General features: G+C 33.6%; 1 protein-coding gene across 2 annotated transcripts in view; it reads right to left on the bottom strand.

Moving 5' to 3' along the window:
• The window catches only part of LOC143204048 (uncharacterized), a 188,912-nt gene that overhangs the window by 157,394 nt on the left and 13,885 nt on the right, over nt 1–17,633 (bottom strand). The gene's annotated exons all lie outside the window — the stretch shown is intronic.

The raw sequence follows: 17,633 nt of genomic DNA, 5'->3' as shown, positions 1-17,633 counted from the left end.
AATTATCAATAATTTCCAAGGGTACGAAACCCTTTTCATGGTCTTTTACGTTACTTTTTTTATCGGACCTTTTAGCTCGTGCAGCGCTCGAAGACGTCTCTACACCTTTAAAACAACGCTGGCGCCTAAACCATGACATGACCAAACGCCCATAAAAAAATCATATTGGCAGCTATAGACGGAACCCTGTGGGGTAAACGTCAGATTGGTACTAGAGCGGTACTCTCTAATATATCTTCTTTTTGTTATTCGATAAAGGCTTTAAACCTTTTAACGGTTCTTTAAAATTATGTTTTATATATTATATATAATTATACATAATAAGAACATATAAATAATCAGTTTAATTATAATATATAAATAATTAATTTAATTTGGCAACCTGATGGTTATGAAAGAAATCCCATCATTTTAACAAATATATGTTATTAATACAAAGGTTGTGGGTCTGTGTTAGAATTTCTACTGATTTTTGAAAATAAAAATAAGTCATTGTTATAATTCCAGTTAAATAAACTGTGACGTTTTGGTAAGTACAAAACTTAATTTTACCCGATTAAAATTGATAATTATTAATAGAGTATTCGTCTTAGTTATTTGTCTGCTAGTAGCACAGTACCTAGTCGATTACTGCTACAATACGATTTAGTAATAGTTCCACTAAAAAATTCAAGTAATGCAATTTCTTATTAAAAAAAAGGTTAGTTAGTTAAATTATTGTTAAATGGTTTTGTTTAATTATTACGAAGTATTCTTTAAACTGTTGCATTACTTTTGATTGGTAGAGTATTGTTAGAACTACCGAAGAACAAAGGTAAGTTCAGATAAAAAATGCTATAAAATGTTTAAGACCATAGGAAGTTAAATCATTATATATATATATATATATATATATATATATATATATATATATATATATATATATATATATAATGATTTAACTGAGTAAAAGAAAAAATAGAAAGGAAAGAAAATTTCATGTCGAAATCACATCACGAAAATAAGAAGAACCATGTGGTCTGCCTGTTGACAGCAACGCAGGAAAAATATGTTTGCTTAAGAATTGATTTTGCAGACAGTGCGATATTATAAATGTTATTTATATATATATATATATATATATATATATATATATATATATATATATATATATATATATATATATATATATATATATATATATATATATATTAATGCAGTTTTATAAATTAAGAATAAAAGTTAATGCTGTAAAGACTGACTGAAAGACACAAAACTTGGCCGACACTAACGACGAACAAGGGAAGCGGTTACACCAAGATACGGCGAAATTCAAAAGGCGGTACCAAGGAATTTGGGACGAAGGCATGATGAGCGATTATTGTTATACTTTAATGCTTGAAAAATATCGCAGCAGTCTAACCTCTGATCATTTCTGATTTATACTTTTTAATTCAACAAATGGCCGTTAATGCAGAAAAATAGTAAAATAATACATTTATTGAATATTTCGAAAACTACAACCAATTTTCGAAAACGAACTGCGGATTTAGATTAAGAACAGATTGGATTCAGATTTTGGTTGCTCAAGTCCAAAAGCGTATATACTTATTTTATTATAAAATTACTACAGGTGTCTGATTAAATCCTCCTTAGAGGAAAATGACAAACAAACAAAGACTCCCAAACCTTTTATACCCAATAAAGTTGATTCACCCAAATCTCCATCTTAATCACGCCGCCCAGCGACCTTCCTTTCATCCCGATTGTTTATCGAGTCCATAAAAGACAAAAATATGACGACCGAACGATATTTACGGTCGTTCCCATCGGTCGGCGATCGGAATGGTCGACGCGTACGCGCCGAATAATAAAGAACCCGTGGCCCGAAATCAAAACGGCAACAGGGGAGGAAACAGAAGAAGACGACGAAAAAAAAGGCAGGCGTTTACAAGCGGACTAAATCAATGAATGAGAGCCGACGTGTAGTTACAAATAATGTGAAAATATTTATGACTACAAGTTAAACTCTGGTTTAATATGCAGTTAAAAGATCATATCAGCGGGTTAAAGTTATACGGACGGTATTCGAACAGAAAAAAAGGACTCGATGCCGATGGTCGTCTTATACCGGAGTGGATCGCGCGGTGGATGTGCGGTCACTTAATGCAACTATTGATTTATGCCCAATCCTGTTGGATTTATTATATCATACGGCTTTTTATATTGGCTTTAATACGCGCGTACAGTTTACGCCAATTAAAACCAACCTAAGAAGAAGTTTTACTAAGAAGCGACTTCATCAAACACCTGTAGTCTTCTTTTTTTGAATATATATAATATTGAATTTGAACTTGAAATAAAATTTAAATGAATTTGAAATTAATTTAAATTTGAATATATATATATATATATATATATATATATATATATATATATATATCAATAATTTTTTTATCAAGAAAGGACAATAACAACATATATAATCAAGAATACCGCAAAAAATGTTTAAAAAACTGCTTATTCATATATGAAAAAGTAATTTCATTTTTAGTACAGACGTCCGATGAAATTTAATTTTAATTACATTAGGTGTTTGTATCATTTTTTCAAATTAAAAAGCCATTTATTGGGAAGAATTGGAACTAAATATGTCAAATGGTGGAGCGTTGTCATGCAAAAGCCTAACTTTGCGTCTGTTACTCGATATTTCCTTTTTTTGCAATAATACGCCGTTAAATTTGTTCAACTGTGATCTGTAGACATTTTCAGTAACAGATTACAAGTTTTATGTTAACAGTACCTAATACACTATGCCTTGCTGATCCATATATAGTCAAGTATGTACAGCAAGACTTTAAGACCATAAAATTATGATCCATGAGGATATTTTTTTCGGATGTAAACATCTGGAAATTGTTATTTTACCAACTGTCTAAGTTTCTATACTATAAGAACTATAGTTCCTTGAAAGTTTGAGATAGGTCTTCCTTGTGCAAGACATTCTTTTTGAACTTTTTTAATCCTCCAGGTTGTTATTTGTCATTATCATCAAAATCGTCCCTTTTTTTAACGGTTTGGCAGATGTCGTCATTTCGCGACTATACAATACTATAATAATGTTGATATAAGGGGATATGGGCATACATAAAGTATATATATACAATAATAAATTAATAAACAAATAAAATTAATAACACAAACAGGGAGGCAAAAGTATAAATAGTGTATATACAATTTAAAAATGAACACAAATGCAGGACTGCAAACACAACCATAACGAAGTAGAGGTTCTATACAGACAGCACACACTGGCACCTATACCCAAGTGGTAATGGTTATTTAGTCAGTGACACTTATCTTAGCATAGGCTAGACTCTACGAAGGTATCTCGTAAAAATCCGAGGAGTCTGTCTCTATTTTCTCCTGTTGAGGAATTTCAAATTTTGCAGCCCATACTAAGTTCTAAATTGAAAACATCACGTTAGACAAAGAGCAAAATACATTAGAACCAAAATAAAACAACTATACTGGTTAGTCGGAAGATACTTTCAACTTGATCTAAAATCAAAGAGGTTGACCTATAAGACAATTATAAAGCCAATTTGGACCTATGGTGTGCAAATACGGGGTTGCACTAAAATTCAAATCACCTAGTCATCCAACGCTGTCAAAACAAGGGTCTTCGATTGATTACCAATGTTTATCGTTACGTAACCAACGAAGAACTGTACGATGACCTGGAAATCAAATGCATTTGCGAGTTTATCCAAGATTTCATATTAAAACACGAAAGAAGACAACTGCTGGACAGCGCACAGGATGTCAGGAGATTGAAACGAACCAAACCATACGAACTAATATAAAGTGTATACCTTTAGTGTAAACTATAGCAATAAATTATTATAATTTTATTATTGAGGAATACATATTGATGTATTTTCTCGCACTCGTCTTGCTTGTGAATTAATCCAAGTACAAATGAAGAGTAGTAATAAATTAATGTATAATTAAGATTGTACTAAGCGTATCTAATAAAGATGTTATTAAAAAAACCTAGTTCTGATCTGGGTGAGCCTTGGACAGTCGTTCAGTATGTGGCAGACTGAAATAGGGGCATGATGACAAAACTCACAGTGAACAGACGGGCTCGAAGTCATCAAGTCACCGTGCGAGAATCAACAGTGGCCCAATCTCAATCCATTCAAAGCTTCGGCATGGCGACGAAGGGAAGGAACGCGAAGAGACAAGAAAAAATCAGGTTTAATCCCAAAAAAGTCTGTTGTGGTTGTACGTTGCGTTATACGACGTTGTACCTCGTTCTTTGTGAAACAAGAAACGAATGGGATAAGATCAGTATGGATACAAATATTTGTGATTCAACAGCATTGTGTATTATTGTAAGTTTATTAGTGGTTATTATTAGTTACGATAATTCTAAGTATGGCATACTTCTGTCTACTGTAATATCTGTAGAAATCAAATTACATCAGATGCAGAATTGCAATTTGTGGCATATTACTATTATAGCGTCACAATTAGAAGATGGCTTAGAAAGACCATTTTTGTGACATTTTTGTTTTTTGAATGAACAACTTTAATTTGTTAAATAGCGATTTATTGTCCTAGTAATATTTAATAAAATGCGATGGTTGTTAGAAAGCATCACAACAGATAAGCGGTAAATAATTCAAAACCTTGCAATTAATACAATAGACGCAAATTACAAAAACATGAAGCAATGACTGAGAGTAACAGGGATAACTGTACTAGTAAAAAAGATAATGATTTTATTGATTTTGCAAACATTAACTCTAATAGTACTTTTAAAAATGTATTGCTCATGAAAAGCGACCCTTATTTTAGTGATTAATAGGCTGAACTGGATTAGCTCTACTTTATTTATATAACCCACCTAACACTTATATTTTGTAATTTGTATTTTAAATAAAAATAATAAAATACTGCATTTTGTATTTAAAATACACGACTTAAAAGATTTTGCATTTCGTATTTTAAATACATGGGCAATAGTATTTTACAATTTACAATTTAATCCAAGTAAATTATGTACTTTGCCCAGTTCTGATTATGGAAGTATTAACATTGACTACATCAGGCACCTGTGTATTAGATTTATATATTATTGAAAATAAACGCCAGATATATTCGGGAATCCCGTTGAAAACTGAACGCATACTAAACCATGGTACCCCGTAAATGAAATATCCCCGACCAGCGTGGCTGCAGAAGACGAAGCTGCTGATTTACCGATATCGCATTACTTCGCAGATAAAAGCAATAATTTACCACGCCAATTTATTTATGCTCGACGAACGGCAGTGGGAAATAATTTTGTCCATATCGAAAACGGACCCCGAGAATGAAATAGAATACCTTTTGGCTCCTGCAACACGAGGAAGAGGTTCCTCTCGGTACCGTCTTCGCCTTATCAGTGTAGTTTTATATCGTTGACTGATGGGTTCCTAGTGTAATATTTTAGATACTTCAGTTACATCTGTATATTATTTTAAATAATCTTTCTATACTGGCGACAGGGTGTGGAGTATTTAAGAGAATGTTAGAACTGTTTTAAAAAAATATAATGCACACAAACAATTACGAATACAGATGTCCGATGAAATAATTTTTTAAAATTAATAAAATTTAATAAATTCGGCTAAATCTGCTAAGAAAAGGCTGAGATGTGGTGAGGTAAATTTTATAGTTTGTCAAATTGTCGGAAATTAAAAGGACTTACTACCAATGGCTACACATATAGACATATCAAGAAAAAATTACATCAAGACAGGCGACTTAAAATAAAAGATTGTAAAGCGCATTTTTGTTCGGTGTTAAATGACTGGATGATTCTGAAACATTACTTCGTACATAGCATTAGTATTTAGTATAACAATGATCTAGATTAGAAAAAAAATAGCACAAAAATCATATTTACTATATACATACACTATTATTGGAAACAACAAAAAAATATCAACAGGACAGTTGTTTGTTCTCAATAGATAAACTCTGTGTGCTATATAACAGTACATTTCGAGAGCACAATCCCGAAATATAAAAGACAACCTTCATTTGCCTTATTTTGTCTACACTATATAGTTTATGCTATTACTTGTTTGTATGTATCCTTATTAATTGTTTACTTTAAAAAGGTATTTATTGAGAAAAATTGGTAACATATATTTTAACCAAAGTATTTTCATCAATTTCTACAACTTTTCCTCATTTTCTGACAATATGGCCATATTATGTCAAAGAGCGTATAGTGATAGTTCGACTGAGATTCATTCTCGTACCTAAATAGTTATGGTTGCTGAAAATAACTTTAATAGAAGCATAATTTACACATAATGAATTAATTTTACTTTAACCACATATGTCCGATGAAATACATTTTAAAAAATTGTTATAATTCTATATATGTTAATATATCCGGCTAAGTGTGGTAAGAAAAAGCCAAGGTGTGGTGAGGTAAATTTTATAGTTTGTCAAATTGTTGTAAATTAAAAGGACTACCAATGACCACACATAGAGAAACATGAGTTTCACCTGAAGGGTGAACCTCCTCTGGTTTGTGTTAAGTTTGTGCCACACACTCACAGTTAAACCTATTTTGATTGAATCCAGGAAATACGCAAGCCAAAGACGGAGTTGATCAGTCAATCATAAAACCAATTTGGACCTACGGGGCGCAAATATTGGGTTACACTAAAACATCAAACCAATTAGTAATCTAACGCACCTAAAATAAAGTTCTACGATTAATTACCAATGCTTATAGCTACGTAACCAACGAAGAGCTGGACGATGACCTCGAAATCATGGAAACCGAGATTTTGAAGCAGTTCCAAATGGCATCTTCCAGTCAAATCAAATGTTAGCATTTTTGTTCCTTTTGGATCTTTCTCATGGCAGGTAAAGGTTTAGAAATAGTAGTTGATGAATCAGTCAACTACTAAGAAGCCTAAACGCTCTTCAGCTGGGTTATCATCTACTAAATGTTGCAATTCATTGTCTTACAACTTTTTTGGTCATCCAGAAAGTTTTCTTGTCATTGACGACAAATCGTTGAATCCAAAATAAACACAAGAAAGTAATACAGAAAAAATCAACTTTCATAAAAGGACGCTATTCCACCATATATTTTGAAAAGAAACATTATTAACGGAATGAATTACATATTAACCGAAGATTTTGTTTTTAACAGTGAAAGATACTGAATTTTTTTTAATTCGCATAGAAAACAGAAACAACGGCGAGGCGCAAGTTGGTTTATAAGCTAGCAAAAGCCGAGTTCGAAATAGAATTTTCACGAGAAGACGCCGCGGGAGGGCGGCAGCGGTACCGTCGCCGCATCGCGTACCCGATGGCGCTATCCGGTACCCTGTTTTGATCGATCAATCTCCCAAAGCGTTGTTAATAGCGTTCGTCACGGTCATTATTAAATTTGTTGCTTATAAGCGATTTAATAGGATTCGAGAGGCGCCCAGTCACTACCTTGAAGGTACTCTTAATTGAATATCGAATTTCATTTAGTTGTATAGGGTGGATATAAGTAGAATATTCGTAGATGAAACAAAATCATATGGCTATTAAATTTCATTTGAACGCAACAAGACAATTCATAAGATATTATTTTATATACAACAATTTTAATATTAATTGATTACACATCACATATATAGGTATCATCAGGATATATCAGGTAGATAAACCTGTAGAAGTGGAAAATATTTATTTAACTTAAACACTATTCCCTTTTATTATTCTGGATTTGCGATTAAAAACAAACACTTACCAATGTAACAGATCAATTGAAAAGCCTACCATAGTAAAACACATTTTTTGGCAAAATTAATTTTATTATAGCGACCCTCCAACTTTTCGATACCATTTTTGTAGTACGATGTGTCCTTTGCTTCAAAATAGGCCTCAGTTTCGGCGATCACCTCTTCATTCGACGAAAATTTCTGCCCAGCGAGAATTCTTTTGAGATCTGAGAACAGAAAATAGTCGCTGGGGGGCCAGATCTGTAGAATACGGTGGATGAGGAAGCAATTCGAAGCCCAATTCATGGATTTTTGCCATCGTTTTCAATGACTTGTGACACGGTGCATTGTCTTGGTGAAGCAGCACTTTCTTCTTCTTCAAATGCTTCAAATTTCTTTTTCTTTTTGCTTAATTTGCACAGAGCTTTCTCATACCCAAATATTCGTGAATGATATGATGTACACGTTCAGTTGATATCTTTAGAGTATATCTGCTATTTCATTTAATTTCAATTTACGGCCATTAAAAATCATTTTATGGATTTTTTAAAATGTTTTCGTCGGTAACAACCTCTTTTGGCCGTCCATTACGTTCACCGTCTTCGGTTCCCATTTCACCACGTCGAAACTTAGCATACCAATCTTTCATGGTTGATTTTCCTGGGGCAGTGTCCGGAAACTCGGCATCAAGCCAAGTTTTTGCTTCAACTGTATTTTTTCCCTTCAAAAAGCAATATTTTATCAACACGCGAAATTCCTTTTTATCCATTTTTTTCACAATAACAAAAATTGCTTCACTCAAAATGCTATAAATCATAACTGAATTATTTTTCAAGATATTCATGTTGTACCTTGTTGCATATAGTATGCGATTAAATCCAACGGTTGGACTACCAATAAATGAATTTATAAGTTTCAACTAATATGAGAACTGGAGTCATACATCACATCTAATAAACATATGTTAAATATTTTTTATTTCAATTATTGAAATAAATTAACTCAATGTTTAAGTGTTGATATATACGAAGTTGGCATAATTTGTGTATATACTAGTTTTCAAAATGTATTACTACAAGACATTAAAAATGTATCTCCTTGTTATCCTTAAATATTCTTTTCAAAAGTTTGTTGCATAATATAAGTGGCAAATTGAATAATTTTCTTCAAATCACAATGACCTTGTTGTAAATAGTGGTTATTTCCTGATATTATATATCTGTAACTTTAACACCTTCTAATACTTTTTGATTTAACCGTTCAATATTCTCCAAAATTACGCTATTGGTTACAAAACTCACTTTTTAGGCATTAAAACATGTTGTTTCTACAGTTTACTATCCGTAGTAAAGAAAAAAAGAAGTGACAAATTAACATTGTAGGTGAGATAATCTTTGAAATCGATATGTTTGACAGACATTGACCCTAAATGTTCATAAAATATTAAATATGCCTTAAATACATAATATGGAAGCGCATTTTAGATCGTTGTTAAACGACTGGATGATCCTGAAACATTAATATTTACTAAAAGAACAATCTAGATTAGTCTTTACTATATACATACACTATTATTGGAAACAACAAAAATCTAAACAGAACAGTTCTTTGTTCTCAGTAAAACAACATAAACTCTGTGTGCAATATAACAGTACGTTTCGTGAGTACAATCCCGAAATATAAAAGACAACCCTCATTTGCATTATTGTGTCTACACTATATAGTTTATGCTATTACTTGTATGTATCCTTATCAACTGTTCACTTTAAAAAGGTATTTATTGAGAAAAATTGGTAACATATATTTTAACCAAAATATTTTCATCAATTTTTTACAACTTTTCCTCATTTTCTCACAATATGGCCATATCGTGTCAAAAAATGTAGAGTGGTCGTTCGACTGAGATTCGTTCTCGCACCCAAACAGTTACGGTTCCTGAAAATATCTTTAATATAAGCATAATTTACATATAATGAATTAATTTTACTTTAACTACAGATATCCGATGAAATAAATTTTTAAAATTTTTATAATTCTATATATGTTAATAAATCCGGCTAAATGTGCTAAGAAAAGGCTGAGTTGTGGTGAGGTAAATTTTATAGTTTGTTAAATTGTCGGAAATTAAAAGGATTTACTACCAATGGCTACTCATATAAGACATATCAAGAAAAAGTTACATCAAGACAGGCGACTTAAAATAAAACATTGTAAAGTGTATTTTCATTCGATATTAAATGACTGGATGATTCTGAAACATAACAGTTGTTTGTTCTCAATAGAAGAACATAAACTCTGTCTATATACCATATATTTTATGCTATTAGTTATTTGCATGTATCCTTGTCATTTTTTCACTATAAAAAGGAATTTATTGAGAAAAATTGGTACTATATATTCTAATCAAAATATTTCCTCTTTTTTCTGGCAATATGGCCATATCGTGTCAAAGAGCGTAGCGTGGTAGTTCGACAGAGATTCATTTTCGCACTTCTCTACCATTTCGAAACTCGATGCCAGCCAAATGTGATGCTATATGCAGTGAGTACAGGGCGCGACAGAACTATTGTAAACGTCGGTAAGCACCGGCAACAGTTTCATTCAGTTTTAACAGCTCCAATACACTAGACCTTCTGATTCATATGCACACTAAATGTATATTCACAGTAAAGCTTCATCAACTTTTCATCGCCAATCACAATACTTCAAAGACTCCCTTTTCACCTGGCAACTAATGAAACTGCGATGTTGAAATGGTTCGAAATAGCATTTCAGGTCGTGTTGCAGCCATTTTATCTTGTATGTTTCTCATCGCATGTAAACGTCTGGAAACAGCTGATTTATCAATTGGTAAGCTGCCTGAAGGTATTCTTTGTGAGTTCAAGCCACGTTTTCGTCCAAGAAACCTTACAATTTCAAATATATTTATTCCTCCAGGCTATTCTTTGTGCCCTTGGTATCAAAATCAATATTTTTAAATCATTGAAACCAAAATTGACAACTGTGGAGTGAAATCCCGAAATATAAAAGACAACCCTCCTATACGTTATTTCATCTCCAGGCAAAATAAAAATAAAATAAAACAATTAAACGTCCTGAACGAAAGTCTGATAATGGTAATGAATAAATAGTAGGGTAATATTTCCCCAAGAAAAGAACGACGATGACTTGAGCGTGATTTGCTTCGTCCGCGCACCCTGTATAAACCAAAACGAATTCAATAAGCACGAAGTCTGTTGTAATCACCGCTAAAAGTACACCTCGTCACCCAGATAACGTATCTTGCCAAATGACTAATGATGCGTTCGCTTAGAATGTGCCCAGTCATCGGAACGCTGAGCCAGGCCCGTACGTGTTTATTTTACCCCGCTGAGAACACAAATTGGCTCGACCCGGGCCCACGTGCCCTCCTCGACGCCGCCACAATCCCCCCCATTCGGGCCCCGTCGAATTTCGAACCGTATCAAAGAGGTTCGCAGCACCTCGGTCCGATTTCAATGACTCGCCTAAAAACGCGAATCTGTTAATAGCAATTTCTCTATTATTCAATCAATCATAACGCAATTAACTACGGATACTGTTGGCCCGCGATAAAAGTAAAATAAGTTAAATTAACATCATTCAATTTACGGACTTTAGATATTTAACTGATGCTGTTAAAGTCGGAATCAATTGAATTTGCAGTTGGAATGTCTTCTAAAACTGCTTGCACTGCTTCAAAATTTCTTCAAGAAAACATAGAGAGCCTAGAACTCACACACTTAAACTTAAACAATGAAAGATCTAAAGATAATGAGAGATGCAAACTTCATAGAAGAATTAGCCTCGGTTAAACAAGCAAAGAAAACTTCCAAGATATGTCTTTAGAAGGATATTCCTGGTTAGCATTTAAGTACAACAAAGTTTGACACTCACTCAGTTTAAGATGAAAAGACAATCACTGAGCTTGAGGTCTAGATTACCAACAGGGTGTAAAGATAAATAAGATTATGTAAATTGGGTATATATCTAGGAGGACCCATCGGCCCTACCTCAGTCTCTGATGAAATAATGTGTATACATGTCATTGCTGTATTTTTTAATATATGCAGCTCACTACACAACACTACACAAGATCAGATGGTTTGATTCTTTTGAGTCTGTGTCCTGTTCTGGTGGTATCCAAAAGCTGCAATATTTCAATATTCTCATGACAATGGAGTCTTTCCTCATGTCCCTTTGCAATTCTCTTGATTTCTTGACTGACTATGGGTATCTGAAGGCCTCGATGTAGGTAATCAATCCTATAGTATTTGGGTGCGCCCACAATACCTCTCAGGACTTTGTTCTGAAATATTTGTATTTTATTTATGTTACTCTTTGCAGTACATCTCCATAATTGAACTCTGTATGTCCATATAGGTTTCAGTATTTGTTTATATAATAGCAATTAATTACGTACTGATAATTGTGATTTTCTTCCAATTAGCCAGTACATTTTCCTATATTTCTATATCTATATATGTTCCTTCCAGCGAAGTTTTGCATCAAGATTCATTACGAGATATTTAGCGTTGTTGCTATATGGAATGATATGAATGTATTATTTAATGTTATTGGTGCTTGTACGGTCTGTTTATAGGTGAACTGCACATGTACATATTTACTTTCATTAATTTTCATTTTCCAAACTTGTGTCTAATTATTTATATTGTCTATTGTCTCCAATTGTGGTATATAACAAATGTAGAGTAGATAAAACATTGGTCCCAGTACCCTTCCTTGTGGTACACCTGCTTTAGCTTCTTTTATTGTAGAGTAAGCTTCTTCTTGTTTGACTCTAAACATTCTCGTTGTAATGTACGATTTTAATAGTTCGGTGTGTTGTTTTGGTAGCATTTTCTGTAGTTTATGAACAAGGCCTTCATGCCAAACCTTATCGAAGACTTATGCTACATCCAAGAATATAGCATACTTTTTTACTTTCGTAGGCTGTTTCAATAACATCCGTTATTCTGTGGACCTGGTCCATTGTTGAATGCTTGTTAATAAACCCAAACTGGTGTGTATTAGGTTTTTTCTCTCTATGAGCTTAAGAATTAACGAAGAAAAGACGATAGTATTGACCATCTGTAACACAGGAGAAAAAAGTAGCATTTATTGAAGAACTAATAAGCCCAATTGACTAAACGATTGGAGATCTCTCAATTCCTTCACTTCACAGTTTCTATTCCCAAATAATTAAATGAGTAATAATTAAATGTATCCATATTTTTTCCATTTGGGTATTTATTTCTTCTGGCTCTCCCTTTTCTATTTTTGTTGATATGTTAATCATTATTAATTAACACTGCCTTATTAAATCATAGCATTTAATATAAATATAGCTCTAGTCATGAAAGAACATTTAAAAATGTTATTAAGTTTGTAAGTCTTAATCAAGCCGGTAAAATATTCTTTAATGCTTTTTTTAAATTCAAAACGGCTATTTAATTACTTTTAAGTTAAAGTTAAAGTTAATAATCCATATTTTATAAACATATCCTTGTGATAAATAATCAAATCCAACAAATTTTTACATAGTGCCAAATCACGTCAGTGACTTAATAATTAGATTAGAATGTAATAATTAAATAATATCCAGATTGGTTGTTTTTATTATATCACGTCTGCTTCTCTCTACTTATAATACTTTCTCTCTGGTGTTTATGTTTAAAAAAACAACACGCCTAGTTGTTATTTATCAAAGTTCAGTAATTATTACATGTTGAAATATTTGTTTTTAAATTATAGGACTAAATTATTTCTGAAATTATACGAGATTATGTGAATTGCATCAGACACCTGTAGTCAGTGTTTTGTACAATATAAATTTGTTCGATTTTTTCCATATTGTTAATTAACAGTACCGAGTTATTCAAACGAAAAATTGTCGGCTGACTTTCACTCAGGCGAACGTTTCGGCCACCACCACCACCACCACCGGGCTGGCTCTCGTTTCCTTCGTCTTCGTTTTGATGATTGCCTGTCAAATGACTTGCACATCGGCCTCCTCGACTAAACGGTCGACCTGACTATAAAAACCGCGGGGCATCTCATTCTGTTCGTTTTGTTATTAATGTTCCAACAACGGCCTGACAGCCTTTTGACGAACTGCCAACCATTTTATTTTTCTTTCTCGCTCGCGCACTATGGTCTCGTCATTTGAAGCCGCGTGTCTTCTACGGTTTTCTATTTGTTGTTTGTTTGGTTTTCGGCTTGTTGTGCAGTTCTTCGTTGGTTTTGATACTATTCTTCTTCAATCGAACTTATTTACTTAATAAATTTACTGTTATTGATTGAATCTGAATCAAGATCGCGTTGGATCCGTTCTTTATTATATCACGTCTATAAATTAATTTCGAGGGACTCCATTTTAAGAAAAAGGCGATTGAAGGTCACTGAATGCGTTGTGAAGCTTATGGCAACCATGCTTCATGGGTTTCAACATGTAAATACTGATGTCGACGTCTTAAAAGTGGTGATATGGACATCGAACACACAAAGAGCTTTTTAGACAGTCAAAAAAAAATTGAATACGTGTATCACTCGATTGAACCATCAATGGAAATCGCCACCCCATCGACTACAATGATGCATTTGAGATGAGCACTGCGCGCGAAAACAACCGCAATACGAGTGAAGACACAACAATGCTAATCTTCAGTAAGACAACGCTCGACTACATGTTGCAAAATGGGTTAAAACCTACTTGGATATATTAAAATGGGAAGAGCTTTCCTACCCGCCATATTCTCCAGGGCTTGCTCCTTCTAATTACTATTTGTTCCAACATATGAGCTGTGACCTGTCTGAGCAGCACTTCAACTTCCGAATTTAAAAAATATATTTTAAAACTAATAATATAATACTTTTAAAATTATTAAATTCTTCAGTAAATTTTCCGCAATGAATGCTTCAAAAATTGCTTTATTTTTCAGTATAATATTCTCAACTTATTTGAACACTCTTCCAGTTAGCATCAAAAGAACCGATCCTAACTCTTTCTTGACTGATATCTGAATAGGAACTCATTTTAAAGCCCAAGAGACAGGTCTACAAAAGTGCTTAGCTGCTATTTTGATTCAGATTCATATATGTTGTAAAAACCTATATCTACCAATAATGAAACCTATTTTCAGATATATTAAATAATAATATTGTAAGTGGATTATTATAATCATCAATCCCTAGCTGACAATCGGCGAGGGTATCTAGTTCACAACCAATTGTAAAAAATGCTTATTTCTTGGTAAATAAAATACTTTTATATTATTTATTTATTATTATTATTCATTGTAAATAACTTTACAATAAATATTCAAGCGATCGTTTTCCAATTTACGACCTCCGTTTGTATGTCATGAAAAGGTTACTAAAGGTTCCGTTCAAACCTACTTCCAGAGGTTATCAGAGAGTATGTTTTGAAAATACGAGAGGAGAAGAAAGCAGGAAAAGTAATGAGAAAGTAATGTAAGAATTGTTATTTACAAAAAAAAGAAAAGGTACTATTTATGTATACGAGGCAAGTCCTGGATATCCTGGTTACTGTTTAGACTGCGCAATTAGTCATGAGTGGGGTAGCATGTAATAGGGTTTTTATTTATTTTGTGAGTTTCAGTGAAAATGTGTATTAGCTTATGGTTGTTCATTTATTTCTGTGTACTAGTAGCATTTACTTAGTTATATTTTTCTCGTTTTTCTGGTGAAATGTTTTTTTAGCTTATTTTGGTAACTGATTCTTTCCCATTATATATATATATATATATATATATATATATATATATATATATATATATATATATATATATATATATAAGACAACGCTTCTGTTCATAGAACTACTGTCAAACTCGTTAAAGACTATTTTTCAAAACACAATATTCAGATTATAAGGAGCCAGCGCGCCCCCATTGTTGAGGTAAGCTAACACATGATGTGTCCTCAAATAGTAAGCAATTTAACACTAACTAAACCATTTAACACAATAACTAAAAAACTATTGATAATAAAATGAAAGTTAGATCGAGGTTATGTTAAAAACCTGCTAATATCAAATGCGGCTGAATAGACTGATTGAAGTTTAAAAAAATAGACGAGGACTTTTTTTTGGTGAAAAGAAAATTTAAAAATATTCATCAGTCCTTTTTTTTATCGGATTGTGCCATAGTTTTGTCGCATCGCTCGAGTGGCAAATCTATTTTTTTTCTTGTTCCATAATGACCAGTCTGCTGCTGATGGCGCTTTAGGTACGGGATAGAAAAGAGTTTTGCGGGCGACAGAGACCCTGGGTTACGATTGGAATTGTCATAGTTGGTTATCTATTGGACTGTGGATGGGTAGGGATTTTATCAAGTTGTCATCGTGTTCTAAGGCGCCTAGGGAAAACCTTACACTGAGCATGTTCGTGAAACTCTTCAGGAACGGGATGCCTGATTCGAGGTGAATGTTGACGTTCTTCATAAACCATGAGGCATTGAGTAACGCGCGGACTTGTTTGGATTGGAACACTTGGAGTAGTTCAAGCTGTCTCTCAGAGACGTACCTGTATCATGTCGGTGTTCCGATCAGACAGACTGGACGGACTAGCATTTTATACAGAGTCGCGTTCTGGGGGATTGGGAGTTTACTTTTCCTGCAGAGGAGTGAGAAGAGTAGATTGTATACGCCATGGCCTCTGCGTGCTGGATTTGGGCTGACCATTGGAACCTGCGGTCGAATTGGAGATCGAGAGACCGTATGATACTTTCTGGAGCCGGGGGATAGGGACTTTATCGATTTGGAGACGATAAGCGCGTAACTCCTTCTTGCGGTGGAACAGAATAGAGTTTTACTCAGGTGTATCTGCAGCCACCAAAATGTATACCACGCAATTGCCTGGTTCAGTTGGGCTTGAAATCTGTCGCAATTATATTGTGGTTCCGCTTAAATAACTTATAAGTATACAAAATTTATATCTTTGAAAACTTTAAACGAATCGTAGAAACACTCATCTTTGAGGGCTTAATTTGAAAAAAAGTTGAAAATCTAGTGTGCTAAAGTTTTGTCGTAGATTGTAGTACGTATGTACGAAAAATTAAGATTAAAGCATCAAATTGAAAAATTACTGATATGTGAGCTAGGAACACTGCATTCCGCTTATAACGCGAGACCTGAGAACCAGTTTCGCGTTCGGGATTTATTAAATTTTAATAACGACTTCCTCTCGACACGACCAGGAAGGGAGAAAAACGGTGACAATAAATAATTTAATATTCGTGTTAGGCCGCCATGCGAAAAGCCACTATCAAAATGCTTGTACCGGGCCGATGTAATAGCCAAAAACAAACGTCTGCAACAGTCGAGGACCTCGCGCCCCCCGACGATTTATTTTAATTGCGAAAATATTCAAATTCCATATCGAACACGCGACCGAAATGGCGCTTTGGCATTAACTAAAACCCTACCCCTCGCCCCTCCGCCCGCCCTTCGAAAACGAAAAAACGCCCATAAAATAATGCCAATTTCGGCTCCGACCCGAAACAAAAAAAAAGCGACGACGTCCAAAGGTCCCGCTATTTACGTGCCCGAATTCCCAACACTTTCTATAATATCACCGCTTGTAATGTGACAATCTAAATTATAGGTGCTACAAAACTTTTCGGAGAGCTTTTCACAAAACCCGTATTAACCATTTCGCTGCGTCTATTCCGGCTTGTTATTTGACAGTCACGAAAGACCCCCTTCCGAAAAATAAACATAAAATTATTATGATCATCGATAGAGGCGCGGTTTGGAGCTATAAAAAGTGGTTCGAGAATAGATTTAGAATTTATCGAAACACTGATGCAATCGAAAAAACGA

The sequence above is a fragment of the Rhynchophorus ferrugineus genome, unplaced genomic scaffold (assembly GCF_030347505.1).
Source record: "Rhynchophorus ferrugineus isolate W39M unplaced genomic scaffold, kcgeb_rfMv2 rfM10, whole genome shotgun sequence".
NCBI lineage: Eukaryota > Metazoa > Arthropoda > Insecta > Coleoptera > Curculionidae > Rhynchophorus > Rhynchophorus ferrugineus.
Note: the sequence above shows the minus strand (reverse complement) of the source record. Positions and strands in the feature narration are given on the sequence as shown.